A 13,831-nucleotide genomic window follows, 5' to 3' on the forward strand; every position below is an offset into this window, starting at 1 on the left:
AAAACAAATTTAGGAGTTTAACACTACCAGGACATGTAAACTACATAGGAACATGTCCTGCCTTTTGCCTACACAGCACCCTGCCCTATGGGTTACCGAGGGCATACCTTGGCGGTATCTTATATGTAGAAAAAGTGGAGTGTTAGGCTTGGAAAGTACTTTTCAATGCCAAGTCGAATTGGCAGTGAAACTGCACACACAGGCCTTGCAATGGCAGGCCTGAGACAAGGTTAAGGGGCTATGTATGTGGGTGGCACAATCAGTGCTGCAGGCCCACTAGTAGCATTTAATCTACAGGCCTTGGGCACACATAGTGATAAATAGTCCAACTGGGTAAGATCCAATGTTACCATGTTTAAAGGGAGAGAGCATATGTACTTTAGCACTGGTTAGTGGAAAAGTGCGCAGAGTCTAAAAACCAGCAAAAACAGTATCTAAAAAGTGGAGGGAGGCAGGCACAAAGTTAGGGGTGACTACCCTAAGGCTGTCACATGTAACAACCCCACACCCCTCATGGAGCATCTCAACTTCCAACTGCAGACAGACACCAAGACAACATAAAGAGGCTCACTCATATACACCTGGGACCTCGACCGTCTTTTTACAATGCCTTCCCCAACCTCATCGCCCCTGTAGCCATTGAGTCTAATCACTACATCCTACCTGGCGACCTCAACTTTCACCCTGATGACCCCAATAATGCCACCTTTGCCACCCTGCTGGAGACAATGCACAACTTTTGCCTCACCCAACTGATAAGTGAACCAACACACAAAGATGGACACATACTCAACCCCGTCTTCACCGCCAGTGACAGAGCCAAATTCAGCCATGTCACAGAACACACCTGGTATGACCACACCATCATCCACTTCACCATCCTCGATGCACAGCATACCATCACCAAGCACCACAGCTGGAGTAAGGTCACAGAAACACAGTGGACTCAGGCCCTCAGGACCAACCAACCCAAAACCTCTTCAGAGCTAGAATAGGCAGTCCAGAATTTCTCCACCTGCATCATCGAATGCGTAGACAGTCATCTCGCTGAAGCCAGTGAGATCCAATACCACAAGACAAGTCAGCTCGTATACCCCAGAGCTCAAATCCACCAGCGATAACTGCTACTGACTTAAGAAACAATGGCACTCCACCAAAACTCCCTCTGACAGAGCCGCTCAGAAAACAGCCATCAGCAACTACCACTGGCTCATCAAGGAAGCAAAAAAAGCCGCCATTGCAGCCCGCATCGATACAGCAGCCAACCATGTGAAAGAACTATTCAAAATAGTCAAATGCTAGAAATGGGGTCTAGTTGGCAGTGGTTTGCAACCTGTAGAGAAGCCACCAGAGGGGATTTTCCTAGGAGAGACAGAATCTGCTTTCTTTTGTCCTAGCTGGAAATGCTCTAGCAACAGGGTTGGAAATGGGGCGCCCTAGGCCACCGCCCACCAGAACCTCCCTCCTTCCTGTCCCTACCTTAGGGATGACTTACGTAGTAAAAGGGAAGGTTTCGGCCTGGCAAGTGGGTGCACCTGCCAGGTCGAAATGGCAGTTTAAAACTGCCCACACAGACACTACAGTGGCAGTTCTGAGGCATGTTTACAGGGCTACTCATGTGGGTTGCACAATCAGTGTTGCAGGCCCACTAGCAGCATTTGATTTACAGGCCCTGAGCACACATGGTACACTATACTAGGGACTTACTAGTAAATCAAATATGCCAATCATGGAGAAGCCAATTGCCAATATAATTTAGAAAGAGCGCACTTTCACTCTAGCACTGGTGCAGCAATGCACCCAGAGTTCTAAGGCCAGCAAAATCAAAATGCAGCACATAGTGAAAAACAGGAGGTCAGAGGCAAAATAAATTGGGGATAACCCTGCAGAAAGGGCCATTTCCAATCTCAAGGAATACTCCCTCCTGGTATCAATAGAGAACACAATCCACTCTTCACAAGAACTCTGTGACACCCTCTCGGGCTATTTTCACAGCAGGATCACCACTAACTAGAACAATTTAGACCCCCAGGCCACAGTTCTTGACAACCTTTGACAACCATCACACAGCAGCCGTATGATCAGCGAATGGACCCCACTAACCACACATACCAGCATGACCATCATGCCATTCATCCACCAACCTATGCCCCCACCATCTCTTCAACCTCAGAGCTAACCACATCCGCTCAGAACTAACCAGCATCCTCAATGCCTCCATAGCCATGGCATCCTTCCTGGACAGTTAGAAAGATGCAGAGATTGAATACCTACTAAATAAACCCACCTTCGATCCCAGAAAACTAAAAAATGACTGACCTATCTCTCTACTACCCTGCCAAAGTACTCGAGATGGCCTTCAACAAACAGCTCACTGAATACCTGGAACAAATCAACCTGCTAGACGTTTCTCAATCAGGATTTCGAGCCAACAACAGCATGGAAACCACTCTGATCACAGCCAGAGACGACATCAGAACCCTCCTCGACTGGGGGATACAGAACAATGCCCTCAAATGGATCACCTCCTTCCTCACAGGATGCACACAAAGCATCCGCCTGCCTCCTTTAACCTGTGAATCGAAGAACATTATCTGCAGCGTTGCCCAAGGATGACCCCTCAACGCTGTTCAATACCTACATGAGCTCCCTCACAGACATCGTCAAATTGCACAGTCTCAACATCATATCCTACGGAGATGACAAACTACTCATCCTATCACTCACCAAAGACCCCACCAACACCAAAACAAACTTCTGAGATGTTATGACCAATGTAGTCAATTGGATGAGAGCCAATTACCTTAAACTCAACTCCGACATGATGGAAGTACTGATCTTCGGCAGAAACACATTCACATGGGACCACAGCTGATAGCCAGCTGAACTCGGACCCACACCTACAAATCTCGTGTGCAACCACGCCATCATCCTTGACAGTTAACTGACTATGAATCGGTAGATCAATACAGTCACCTCCTCCTGCTTCCACACCCTTCACATGCTCTACGTAATCTTCAGATGGATCCTAGTCAGAACTAGGAAGACCATCACCCAGGACCTAGTCACCAGTAGTCTTGACTACAGCAAAACACTCTACTCTGGCATCTCCGTCCAACAGAATCTTCAGATGAATCCCAGTCAGCACCATGAAGACTGTCACCCAAGGCCCTTGTCACCAGTTGCCTCGACTACAGCAACGCACACTACTTAGGCATCTCCGCCCAACTCCTCAAAGGACTCCAGATCATACAGAATGCTGCAGCCAGACTCATCCTGGGCCTCCCCAAATGGATCTACATCACCTCGCACCTCAGACATCTTCACTGGCCTCCACCCATTCATTGAGAATGTAAATGCTCGTTTACAATTACAAATTGGGTAGGATATTTGACTACGGTTGTCTTTGCATTGTATTATTGTTTTCTACACAAGCAGATTTTCACTTCTGTTAATTGTGACATTCTCACCTCCCACTCATCTAATTCAGAGAGATCCTTACTTTCTGTTCCCTCTGTGTTTTCTGTGCTCATCATGCGCCTTCACAAATATACTGCTCTGCTGTTTCCATGAACAATATAATTTTGTGTATATTTTTCAATGAAGCGTTTATAATTTTACATCGGCATCCTCTAACCTCTCTCTGTGAACTTCTGCTTATAACCCATTCGAAACCTCGGAGGTCGGTCCGGTCTCAGAGACTTTAAAATAACCGAACAGGAAAGAGAAAAACGTTGCATAAAGTAAGCAGCTCTGTACTAGAAAATATGATTTGCATATAAACTATTGCCATAACGTTTAACACATAGGGCTTGATTACAACTTTGGAGGTGTTAATCCGTCCCAAATGTGACGGATATACCACCAGCCGTATTACGAGTTCCATAGGATATAATGGACTCGAAATACGGCTGGTGGTATATATCCGTCACTTTACCGTCACTTTTGAGACGGATTAACACCTCCTCCAAAGTTGTAATCAGTCCCATAACATTCACGCAGTAAGCGGTGAAGTCCCTAGTGCTGGAACTGATAGGATTTTACATTTGTAAGGGTCAGTAATTGCCTCTTCCAGGAGTGAAGGCAAAGAGGCATTTGATGTCATTAGCCTCAACAACCACTATTCTCACTCTCCTTGAGTTCGTGACCACCCCCCAACATGGACTCTTTACAATTTGGTTGTTCCTTATTTTCAGAAGCACCCTAAACTCTGCTGGTGGATGATAAAAAAAATATGTCAGAGCCTGAAACACCGGCATGTTGCAAACGCTGAGTGAAAGAACACAGGCAAGCCAGACGGATATGAAAAGGGGCAGAACCCGAAAGCCTTCCTCTCCAGGTGAGGTTGCTTCTGATTGGATGGACAGGAAGCAGAAGGGCTGGCTTCATTGGCCCCAGAATTCTCTCTGCAGTGAACAATTACCTCAGACAGCCTGCTTTACTCATAGTCTTGGTGGGTGCCCTGCCTGCTGGTACTATCTTCCCTGCCTTGCTGGTGGAATCCTAGGTGAGAAGAAGCCCGCGTTATTTGCTTCCCACCTATGAAATCGAGGATGATAACTGCGACCCAGAGGCCAACAAAAGTGAAAGTTTTTTTGACAACTGTGTGCTCAAAGCATTTTCTTAAGTAGCATAAACGAAGAGAGCCTTGGCGATAAGGACATCAGTATGGAGAAAATCAGGATTACATTTCCTGCTTCACTGAGGATACCTGCTGCATTTTAAACCATCTGAACTCTAACACAGCCCAAATTCGGGAGCCATGCCCAGGTAGACCGTAACTTGATAAGCCTCAAAGCTGATCCGAAACAGAGTGCAGGTTCCTTGACGAAGTCTTTTCTGCCTCTTGGTACAACCTTGAAGGACAGAAGAGGGTTAGGCTCAGTGGAGACCCCGACCTGGAGAATCGACTAAGGGCAGACACTCTGATTGCAATGTGCTGTTGAGTCATTGTTGCAGCTGGTTTTGGGACGTGCAGAAAAAAAACATAATTCCCGACTTTGCTATAATTTGTCTTTGAAAGTAAAGATGCTGTAAATAATTCCCGAATTAGGTCATATCAATATAATTTCATAATACAAATAAAAACTCTATTAGTATCAGACTATGCACTTTAGTTTCATCATACAAATATGATGGGATAGGACATTGGCTCATGTATCACAACAGTAATTTCCATCTAAACATAGATACAAGCGGAAATGCACTCACGCATAGACACAAGCATTTACATGCATATATGTATGTATAGATACACGGAGGCCAACATATTAAAGCACGCATAAATACACCGAAAAAGCTCACCATTGTGTTGTAGTCATTTATAAGATTGGACGTTATCAATTCAACCCTTAACACTCGAGCAGGCAGAGAGCGCGTCCCTTGTTCAGATTACTGATGAAACCACCTGCAATTATGAAACAAATAAGATATAAATACATTGCTTTCAACAATTTGCTGTAGATCACTATGCACACATTTGTATTTTGTAACATAATATTTTAGTGACATTTTCCGCTTATCATTCTGAGATTACAGTACAGCTTGATATCGAGGCAGCAGCCCATATATTGAAAGCATTTTGCAATATACATAACAAACGTGACGACCTAAGCAACCGGTATAACTGCTAGCTTAATCTGCAAATCACCTCCACATAATAAGATATTTATCACTCAGATGTCTGTCGCTTACATTGAGAGGGGCCAAATAGTGACAGTCGGAACCCAGGCTCATTCGTGATTACACCACAACCACTAGCCTCATAAATGGGCTTCTTCATCACCACATATTTCTATGTGCCCCTGCCCCCACCTTCTAAGGTGTCAAGGTCGCCCTCGCAGTGTCTTGCTTTGCCAAAGCAAACTTCAAAGTCATGTGGACCTAGTGTACTTATTGGTAGACACCTTCTCTTCAATATCAAAGTTAGCAAGCTTGGGGGATAGAAGCAAGGTCCATCCTAACACCCTCGACAGTTCCCACATCACAACCCCCAAAAAGTTAGAATAACAGAACAACTCTATATTGTGTTGAAGAAATCCCCTCCTACTGAATGCCACCTGAGGCAAGTTAGGATGGAGCCCCCATAGGTGTGCCATAACCCTTCTGTGGTGCGACAGAGCTTGTGTAAGTGTTTGAACTAAATGAATCAAAGTCGGGAGCTAAATGCGCCTCCCGTGGTGACAATCGTGCATGACTCCAATCCTCCCCACACAAACCTGCTACGTCCACCCCCCCATGGCGCTCTTGTGGCCGAGAAAGTAGGAAGCCTATTGCTAACAAGAGATTTAGGATTTAAATATCTGGGAATCATTTTGGGGCCTAGGGACTGTGTTGGGCATCTAGCCTCTAGGGGGCTAAATTCTGGTAGAGCGTCAGGATTCTGCAGATAGGGAGGAACAACTTGTCTTAACAACAAGTATCTAAAGAACAGTGATCTATGCAGCTCAAAATCCTGTTGGATTTATGAAAGAGCACATGTGGGTCTGGCATGCAATGTCTTTGACTCTCGATCTGACATTGCCCCAAAAACCTTGCAAGGAGGGTATCTGTGGAATTCGTGACACAATTCATAGTATGGGTTTCCCTCTAATGATGTAGCGCCAGCAGAGTAACAAGGTTAAGTCCCTCCAAATCTCAAAGAACCAGTGGATTTGAGGGAGGCAAGTGTTTAGGAGCTTTATCCTATATAAGAAATGTAGCAGACATGTTTCCCATACCCCACTGTTCAGTCCCATAAGCTGGGCCAGCCAGCGAGCCAGAGCTAGTCATTGTTAATAAGAAGGTGTGCAGCATGGTTGTACATACGCACCTCCATCATGCTCAATTTGCCAGTGTAAATTGTAGCATTATGTTACTGAATCCAGAAGGCCTCACCCTCCGAGGGGGAGTACCTGAGCAGTGCCACAGTCTTGGTGAAGAAGGATTCAGGTCAATTGTTTTGGATGGTACCCATCAGCCTGTGGGGAAGACCATTTTACCATAGCCAAAGGCCCATAATTCACAACAGCAATGGGTTCCACCGGTCAAGGTTATTCTTGGGAGAGCCAAGAGCAGGGCTATATTGGTGGACCTTGCAATGGCAGTTCACATGCCATAAATACACCCAGATACTGAACCTCTCTATTTCTATGATTGACTCCCTGTGAAATATTGATTTCGGCCAGTTCACTGAGAATCCACAATGTTGACCGGAGGAGTTCAGCAGACCCATCACACACGACCCAGGAGAACTGAGCTATATTAACAGATAGTCAGCATCTAGGAAAACTAGGTCTTGCTGACCGAGGTCCATTTAAAGACACTTATCCAACTGTTTGTTCAGTGGTTCAATCGCCAGGGTATTGAGCAGTGGGGAAAATGGCAATGCTGCAGTTGTCTCAACCTACTGGGAATATGTCCAAAGGAACACAGTTATCTGTACTTGTGCATACAGTTAGCCATGGAGCAGGTAGAAGCATTGAAGAAAATTTGTGCAAAAAAACATTTTTGTCAAAACTGTGAATAGGTATTGCAGTCTTACTGATCAGCTTTTCAAAATCTGTTAGAAAGAGTACAATTGGGCCTTCCAGTTTGGAGGCGACAGCCAGAGAATTGTGTAAGTGCCTTAATTTGTAGTAAGCGGACCAACCAGGCATAAAGCATCTCTTTTCTTTGTGTACTACGGATCAAATGATTATTGTAGCCGACTGGAAAGAGCTTTGGCAAATACATTGGTTTCATCACCTATAAATGAGATAAGTTCATATGATGAGCAGTCCTCTGAGGGCTTTTGGAATTTCAAGAATAGGGTAATTGTAGCTGTTGTACCTGGCCCTTTTTGCAGGGTCATCCCCAGTATTTTTGCCTCTTTCCTCGTAATTTTTCTGACCTGCTTTTTTTGGCTTTAGGACTCTGGGCACTTTACCACTGCTAAAACAGTGCTAAAGTGCATATGCTCTCTGTGTAAATTGTACTGTTGATTGGTTTATCCATGATTGGCATATTTGATTTGCTGGCAAGTACCTAGTAAAGTGCACTAGAGGTGCCCGGGGCCCGTAAATCAAATGCTACTAGTGGGCCTGGAGCACTGGTTGTGCCACCCACATTAGTAGCCCTGTAAACATGGCTCAGACTTGCCACTGTAGTGTCTCTGTGTGCAGTTTTAAACTGCCAATTCGATTTGGCAAGTGTACCCACTTGCCAGGCCTAAACCTTCCCTTTAACTACATGTCAGGCACCCCTAAGGTAGGCCCTGGGTAGCCCCAGGGGCAGGGTGGAGTGTATGTTTAAGGTAGGACATATACTAGAGTGCTTCATGTGTCCTAACAGTGAAATACTGCCAAATTCGGTTTTTCTCCGTGCAAGGCCTATTTCTCTCCCCTATATCCTTAAAGCGGAGATTCCCTTTGAGAGCAGATAAAAATGTGGAGTTTAGGGTCTCTGAAATCCCAAATTAAAAATACATCTTGTAGTGAAGTTGTTTTTTAAATTGTCTGTTTGAAAATGCCACTTGTAGAAAGTAGGCATTTTCTTGCTTAAACCATTCTGTGACTCTATCTGTATGTGGATTGTCTGTCTGAGTCAGTTTGACAGTTGGGCTGTTTTGCACCTCTCTAGACAGTGACACAAAGGGGGCTTGGGTATAGCCTGCAGTTCCTGATGAGCAATCTGAGCTGGAGGGGTGAGTGGTGGTTCACATCTGAAAGGACTGTGCCTGCCCTCACACAACACAGTCTCCAAACCCTTGGTGTGTGTCTGTGTCCTGGCCCTGGACAAGGAAGGATCTCACTAACACTTGAGACTTTCATTTGAAGTTTGACAACTTCAAAGGCAGTACGGGGTACAAGAAGAATACCCAAAGCCCCAGACTTCTAGAATCTTTCTGGAATCAAGAGGAACATCTCCCCAGGAGAAGAGCTGAAGGAGGAGTACGGTCCCTTTGCTGTGTCGCTTTGCTGGACTGGCCTGCAGTTGCTACTTCTGCCTGCAAAGAGTGCAAAGAGTAAAATTTGCTGTGTGTCCTGCTTGAGATAGTTCTCCAAGGGCTTGGAGTAGAGCTTACCTCCAGTTGGAAGTCTCGGGGACACCAAAGACTTCAGTTTCCTCAACCTGCAGCACTGGGAAATGTGTGTTTTGTGCTTTTCAGGAGGAGAAACCATTACGCCAACGACGCCGCTGGCCTGCACAGTGACCTGCCAACGCCGCACGGAGCCGCACTGCCCCTCTTCGCACCGTGACCCTGATCTCACCGGCGCCGTCATCGGAAGACTTCACCGAGCTGCTGCTTGCACCGTGACCTGTGGTCCCCGCACTCTGGCATCGCCTGCTCACACCACAGCCTGGGCATCCCTGAAGACTCCGCTCCTGCTGACATCGGCACTGCTGCCTGCACTGTGGCATGTGGACACCTCTCGTGAGGTATATGAAGCACCATACTGTCCCGCACCGCAACCCCTGTCCACCGACGCCAGCATCATTGACTCCAGTGTCATCAACAGGCATCCCTGCCTGTACCGTGGTCTCTGGACACTGCTCGTGATGGTCACAAACCACCGTCCCATCCCACACCGCTTGCTTGGGCCTACCAACAACAGCACTTCAGCAACAACAACGCTGCTGCCTGCTCCGTGACCAGGTGACACCGCACGTTGCATCACCCTACTTCACATAGCAGCTCTGGTCTCACTGAAGCTATTGGACGCCATCACCGTAACCTGCGGGTACCCCACATGTTGCATCGTCCCTCTTCGCTCTTCAGCCCCGACGCCATCCACACCAGCGCTCCTTACTTCATCAGCCCAGAGTTCAAACTGCAAGCCGTGTTACTTCAAGGGCCCGACGACTCCTGCACCGACTCCACGACGCCAGTGATGCCGCTCTCCGAAGCTCACTGCGAGGATCACGACACCGTGCAAATCCAAAGGTACTGTTTGCGGGTCTTCCTGACACCTTAGCTGGAACGCGATGCCCCCGCTGGCCTGAATTATTGGTTTTGTTGATCAGGACGCCGTGACAGCCCCAAATAGAGCTATCAACTTCAAGGAACTGTATTTGTGAGTAAATCTTGCAGAATTCATATATCTATTACTGTATGGTGGATTTTTATTTCATTTGGTTTCGTCTTATATAGATAAATATTGGCTATTTATCTAAAAATGGTGTGGTGTCCTTTTGTAGTGTTTTCATTTATTACTGTGTGTTATGTGCAAATGCTTTACATAGTGCTTCTGAGATAATCCTGACTGCACGTGCCAAGCTACCAAGGGGGTAAGCAGGGGTTATCTGAGCGGGTATCTCCCTTATCTTGACTAGAGTGAGGTCCCTACTTGGACAGGTTTCAAACCGACTGCCAACAAGAGATCCCATTTCTAACAGGAGCCAAGCTAAGGTCTCTTATAAAGACCCCTTTTCCAAGGAACTAGAAAATAATCTATGTAAGAAGGGAATGCGTGGGGTCGCTTGGCAATTGAATAATTTGGCAGGGTTTACCAGTTTACAGCAGCATTATTGGATATTACAGCGGTTCCATTGAGATATCATCTTCTAGCTGAGCACACACTGCTGTGGATAGGTGTTACAATAGGACAGAATCCAAGAACATGTTTATTGCCACAAGAGAAGGGGTGCTTGGCATAGAGGGCATGCTATTATGATGCAAATACATTGCCATTTCTCTCTGTACCTATCTCACAATGGGACCCGTAATCCTCCTCTGATTCTCACATCTGTCCAGCCAACACAACAACCTGCCCATTTTATTTTCATATTCCTACACTTTGGACTGTGATGCCTCCCACCACTTTCAGCATTAACCCGTTCACAAATGCTTAAGAGTCAGCTACATAGATTCTAGATTTCTGAAATTGCTTTATCTGTGGTGACACAGAATTTCGAGTCAAGGTCCAACAAGATGAATTCCAGGAGATCAATTATTTAGCACTTGCATAAGAAATTGAATTACTGGTTGAGGAGAGTGGAACACTTCTCAAGCAGCAACCACAATTCTTCTCAGAGTGAAGTCACAAGCAGACCCTAAATTAACATGTGCTCAACCCTTGGGTAGCTTGGCACAGAGCAGTCAGGCTTAACTCAGAGGCAATATGTAAAGTATTTGTGCAACATCTCAAACAGTAACACAGTGAAAACACACCACAAAAAGAGCTCACAGCAGAGTTAGGAAAATAAATTATTTTTCAATACATAAAACACAGCCAAAATAACAAAAGTCCAATCAGTAGAACTGGAGCTACTCAATTTTGAAGATTTAATTAAAAATAGCACCAAAAGGTGTAAAGAGCCAACTGTGGATATCTGGTTGCACCAGACGAGGACAAAGTCAGAAGTTCAGGCTGACTGCGACAGAGAGCAGGCCGGCTACATGGACCTAGTTAGGCCCCTGAACAAAGTACCAATCCTGGTTTGTGGAGCATGCATGGATTGATGCCTAAGATGTGTTGTGCAGCTGAATTGATGCATCAGTTCCAAGATGAGGTGAGGCTTCAGTGTGAGATTCTGTTGCCTTGGCATCAAAGATCCCGACGATGAGGGCATTTGATGCAAAGTCCGGAATCGGAGATGCGTCAGGAAATCAGGGTAATGTGTCTGTTTCGAGGAGCTGAACGGGTGAGCTGCTGAGTCTAGCGTCATTGTTAAAGCTGTTGTTGATGAGGGATGTGAGGGCTTGCATGGAGGATGTGTTGCGCTGTGGCAGTTCCAGTGCGGATTCGGGCTCTGATGCAGGTCTTTTTGATGGTTCCAATCCACTAAATGCGGCGATGTGTCAGTTCCGCTCGGGTTTGTTCTATGCAGCAGAGGAGATGCTTTAGTTCTGCTGGATCCACAGAGGCTGGCAGAGCACCTTAGGCCCACTTCCAAGGGTCCAGTACTGGGGTGCACCACTTCTCAGGGTAGACTCACAGATGGTGGACTTGAGGTGCGGGTGAAATGTTGTTGAAGCCTTCTGTCCCTCAGGCTCAAGTTAATAGGCCAGCCAGCTAGCCCGTGGAGTCACTTTGGGGTCCTAGGATCACGAGATGCAGGTCCAGTCCTTCTCACCCAGGCAGGAAGGCAGCAGGCAATAGGCAGCAGGTTAGCGCAACAAAGTTAAAGTCCAGCATAGTATAGCCAAGCAGAGTGGCAGTCTTTCAGCAGGACAGTAGTCCTTCTTCCTGATAGAGTATCCACAGGTCCAGAAGTGTACAGAAGATTTGGTGTCTGAGGTCTAGTATTTATACTCAGTTGTGCCTTTGAAGTGGGAGGGAAGCTTCCAGAGGTTTCCGTTTGAAGTCCTCCAGCATCCTTCCTTCTCTTTCCAGCTCCAGACTAACTACAGGGGGTATGTAGCCCTTTGTATAGTGGCAGTACACAGCGTATTTAAGTATAAGTGGGGCTGTGCCCAGCTCCTCCCTCCCATCCTGCCAGTGATGGCCCATCAAGACACACCTAATCTCCATATTGTGTGTAGCTCTCTAGGAGGAATACACAAAGCTCCACTGTCAGCTAAATCCAGTCAGATGACCCAGGTACCCCTTACAGGCACTAAATGGATAAGGCAGGAAAATGGCAACTTTCTAAAGGAGGCATTTTTAAATTTATAATGTAAAATCCGACTTCACAGTAAGTTAGTTTTTTTTCATTTTAGTTTCAAAGACACCAAAGATAAACTGGCTATCTGGTCCCATTTGGAAATTAGAGCTTATTAAATGTAATAAGGTAACTACCGTGTTATTCTATGGGAGAGGTAGGCCTTGCAGTAGTGAAAAATAAATCTAAGAATTTTTCACTACCAGAAAATGTAAAGCTTAAAAGTAGAGATCCTCCCTTTTAAGTACAATGCCGCCTGCTCTCTGGGCTATCCAGGTACCTTAGGGGTGACATATGTATAAAGAAGGAAACCGTGGGCCAGACAAAAGTTTAATTTGCTAGGTCAAAACAGCAATTAAAAACTGCACACATAGGCTGCAATGGCAGGCCAGAGGCATGTTTAAAGAGCTACTTAAGTGGGTGGTACAATCAGCGCTGCAAACCCACTAGCATTTAACTTACAGGTCCTGGGAAAATGTAGTGCCACTTTGCAAAGGACTTGCAAGGAAACTGAATATGACAATTGGGGACGGCCCAATGTTTTAAGGAGTGAGCACTTTAGCACTGGTTATAAGTAGTAAAGTGTGCAGAGTCTTAAGGCCAGCAAAAACGAGATCAACAAAAAATGGAGTAGGAAGGCAAAGCGTTTGGGGGATGACCACCCATGGCTGACAAGTCTAACTTGTTCCTCTTAAGATGGGATATAAATTCTGTCACCCTATCTCTAATCACAGGTTTAAGTGCTTGCCATGGGAAATAAGGGGACTCCAATAAGTCTTTATTTTGCTCACAATATTGGTTGATTTCAGTCTGATTATTTCCACAAGTCTTCCTTTGTGAGCCAACAAGCATTCAAACTCCAAATCCCACCACAAATCCGACTTGCTTAGATGATCAGAAGCTCAATGCAAGAAAGTCAGAAAAGGTAAGAAACGTCAACATGGGAATATGAACGATGTGCTTCCGAGAAGAAAGTGTATATCTTCAGGAATGTAGATCGAGCTTGCCCTACATCTCCCAGTACCAATGAAACAACAAAGTCATGTAGTAAAATCGCATCACTGTAGGGCAAGTGTGCAATGGCTGCATCCTTTGACTTCCCAACTCATTTACTCAAATACTAGCAGACTCAAAGGAGCCTGAAGCTGTACTGATCCCTGCACTGCCCGGATGAAGAAGAATGAAAGCAGGGACGTGCACATATATTAAGACATGTCAATGCGTGTACATCCCATGTTCCAGAAATCATCAGGTATCGACCTTGAGC

General features: G+C 45.8%; 1 protein-coding gene across 2 annotated transcripts in view; it reads right to left on the minus strand.

The window, feature by feature from the left end:
- Positions 1–13,831, minus strand: part of LOC138247781 (uncharacterized) — a 347,921-nt gene that overhangs the window by 123,533 nt on the left and 210,557 nt on the right. For both annotated transcript variants that reach the window (XM_069202121.1, XM_069202122.1), the window contains one exon: positions 5,305–5,407. The gene's annotated coding sequence lies outside the window, so the exon portion shown is untranslated. The remainder of the gene's footprint in view (positions 1–5,304; positions 5,408–13,831) is intronic.

This window comes from Pleurodeles waltl, chromosome 1_2, assembly GCF_031143425.1.
Source record: "Pleurodeles waltl isolate 20211129_DDA chromosome 1_2, aPleWal1.hap1.20221129, whole genome shotgun sequence".
Lineage (NCBI taxonomy): Eukaryota > Metazoa > Chordata > Amphibia > Caudata > Salamandridae > Pleurodeles > Pleurodeles waltl.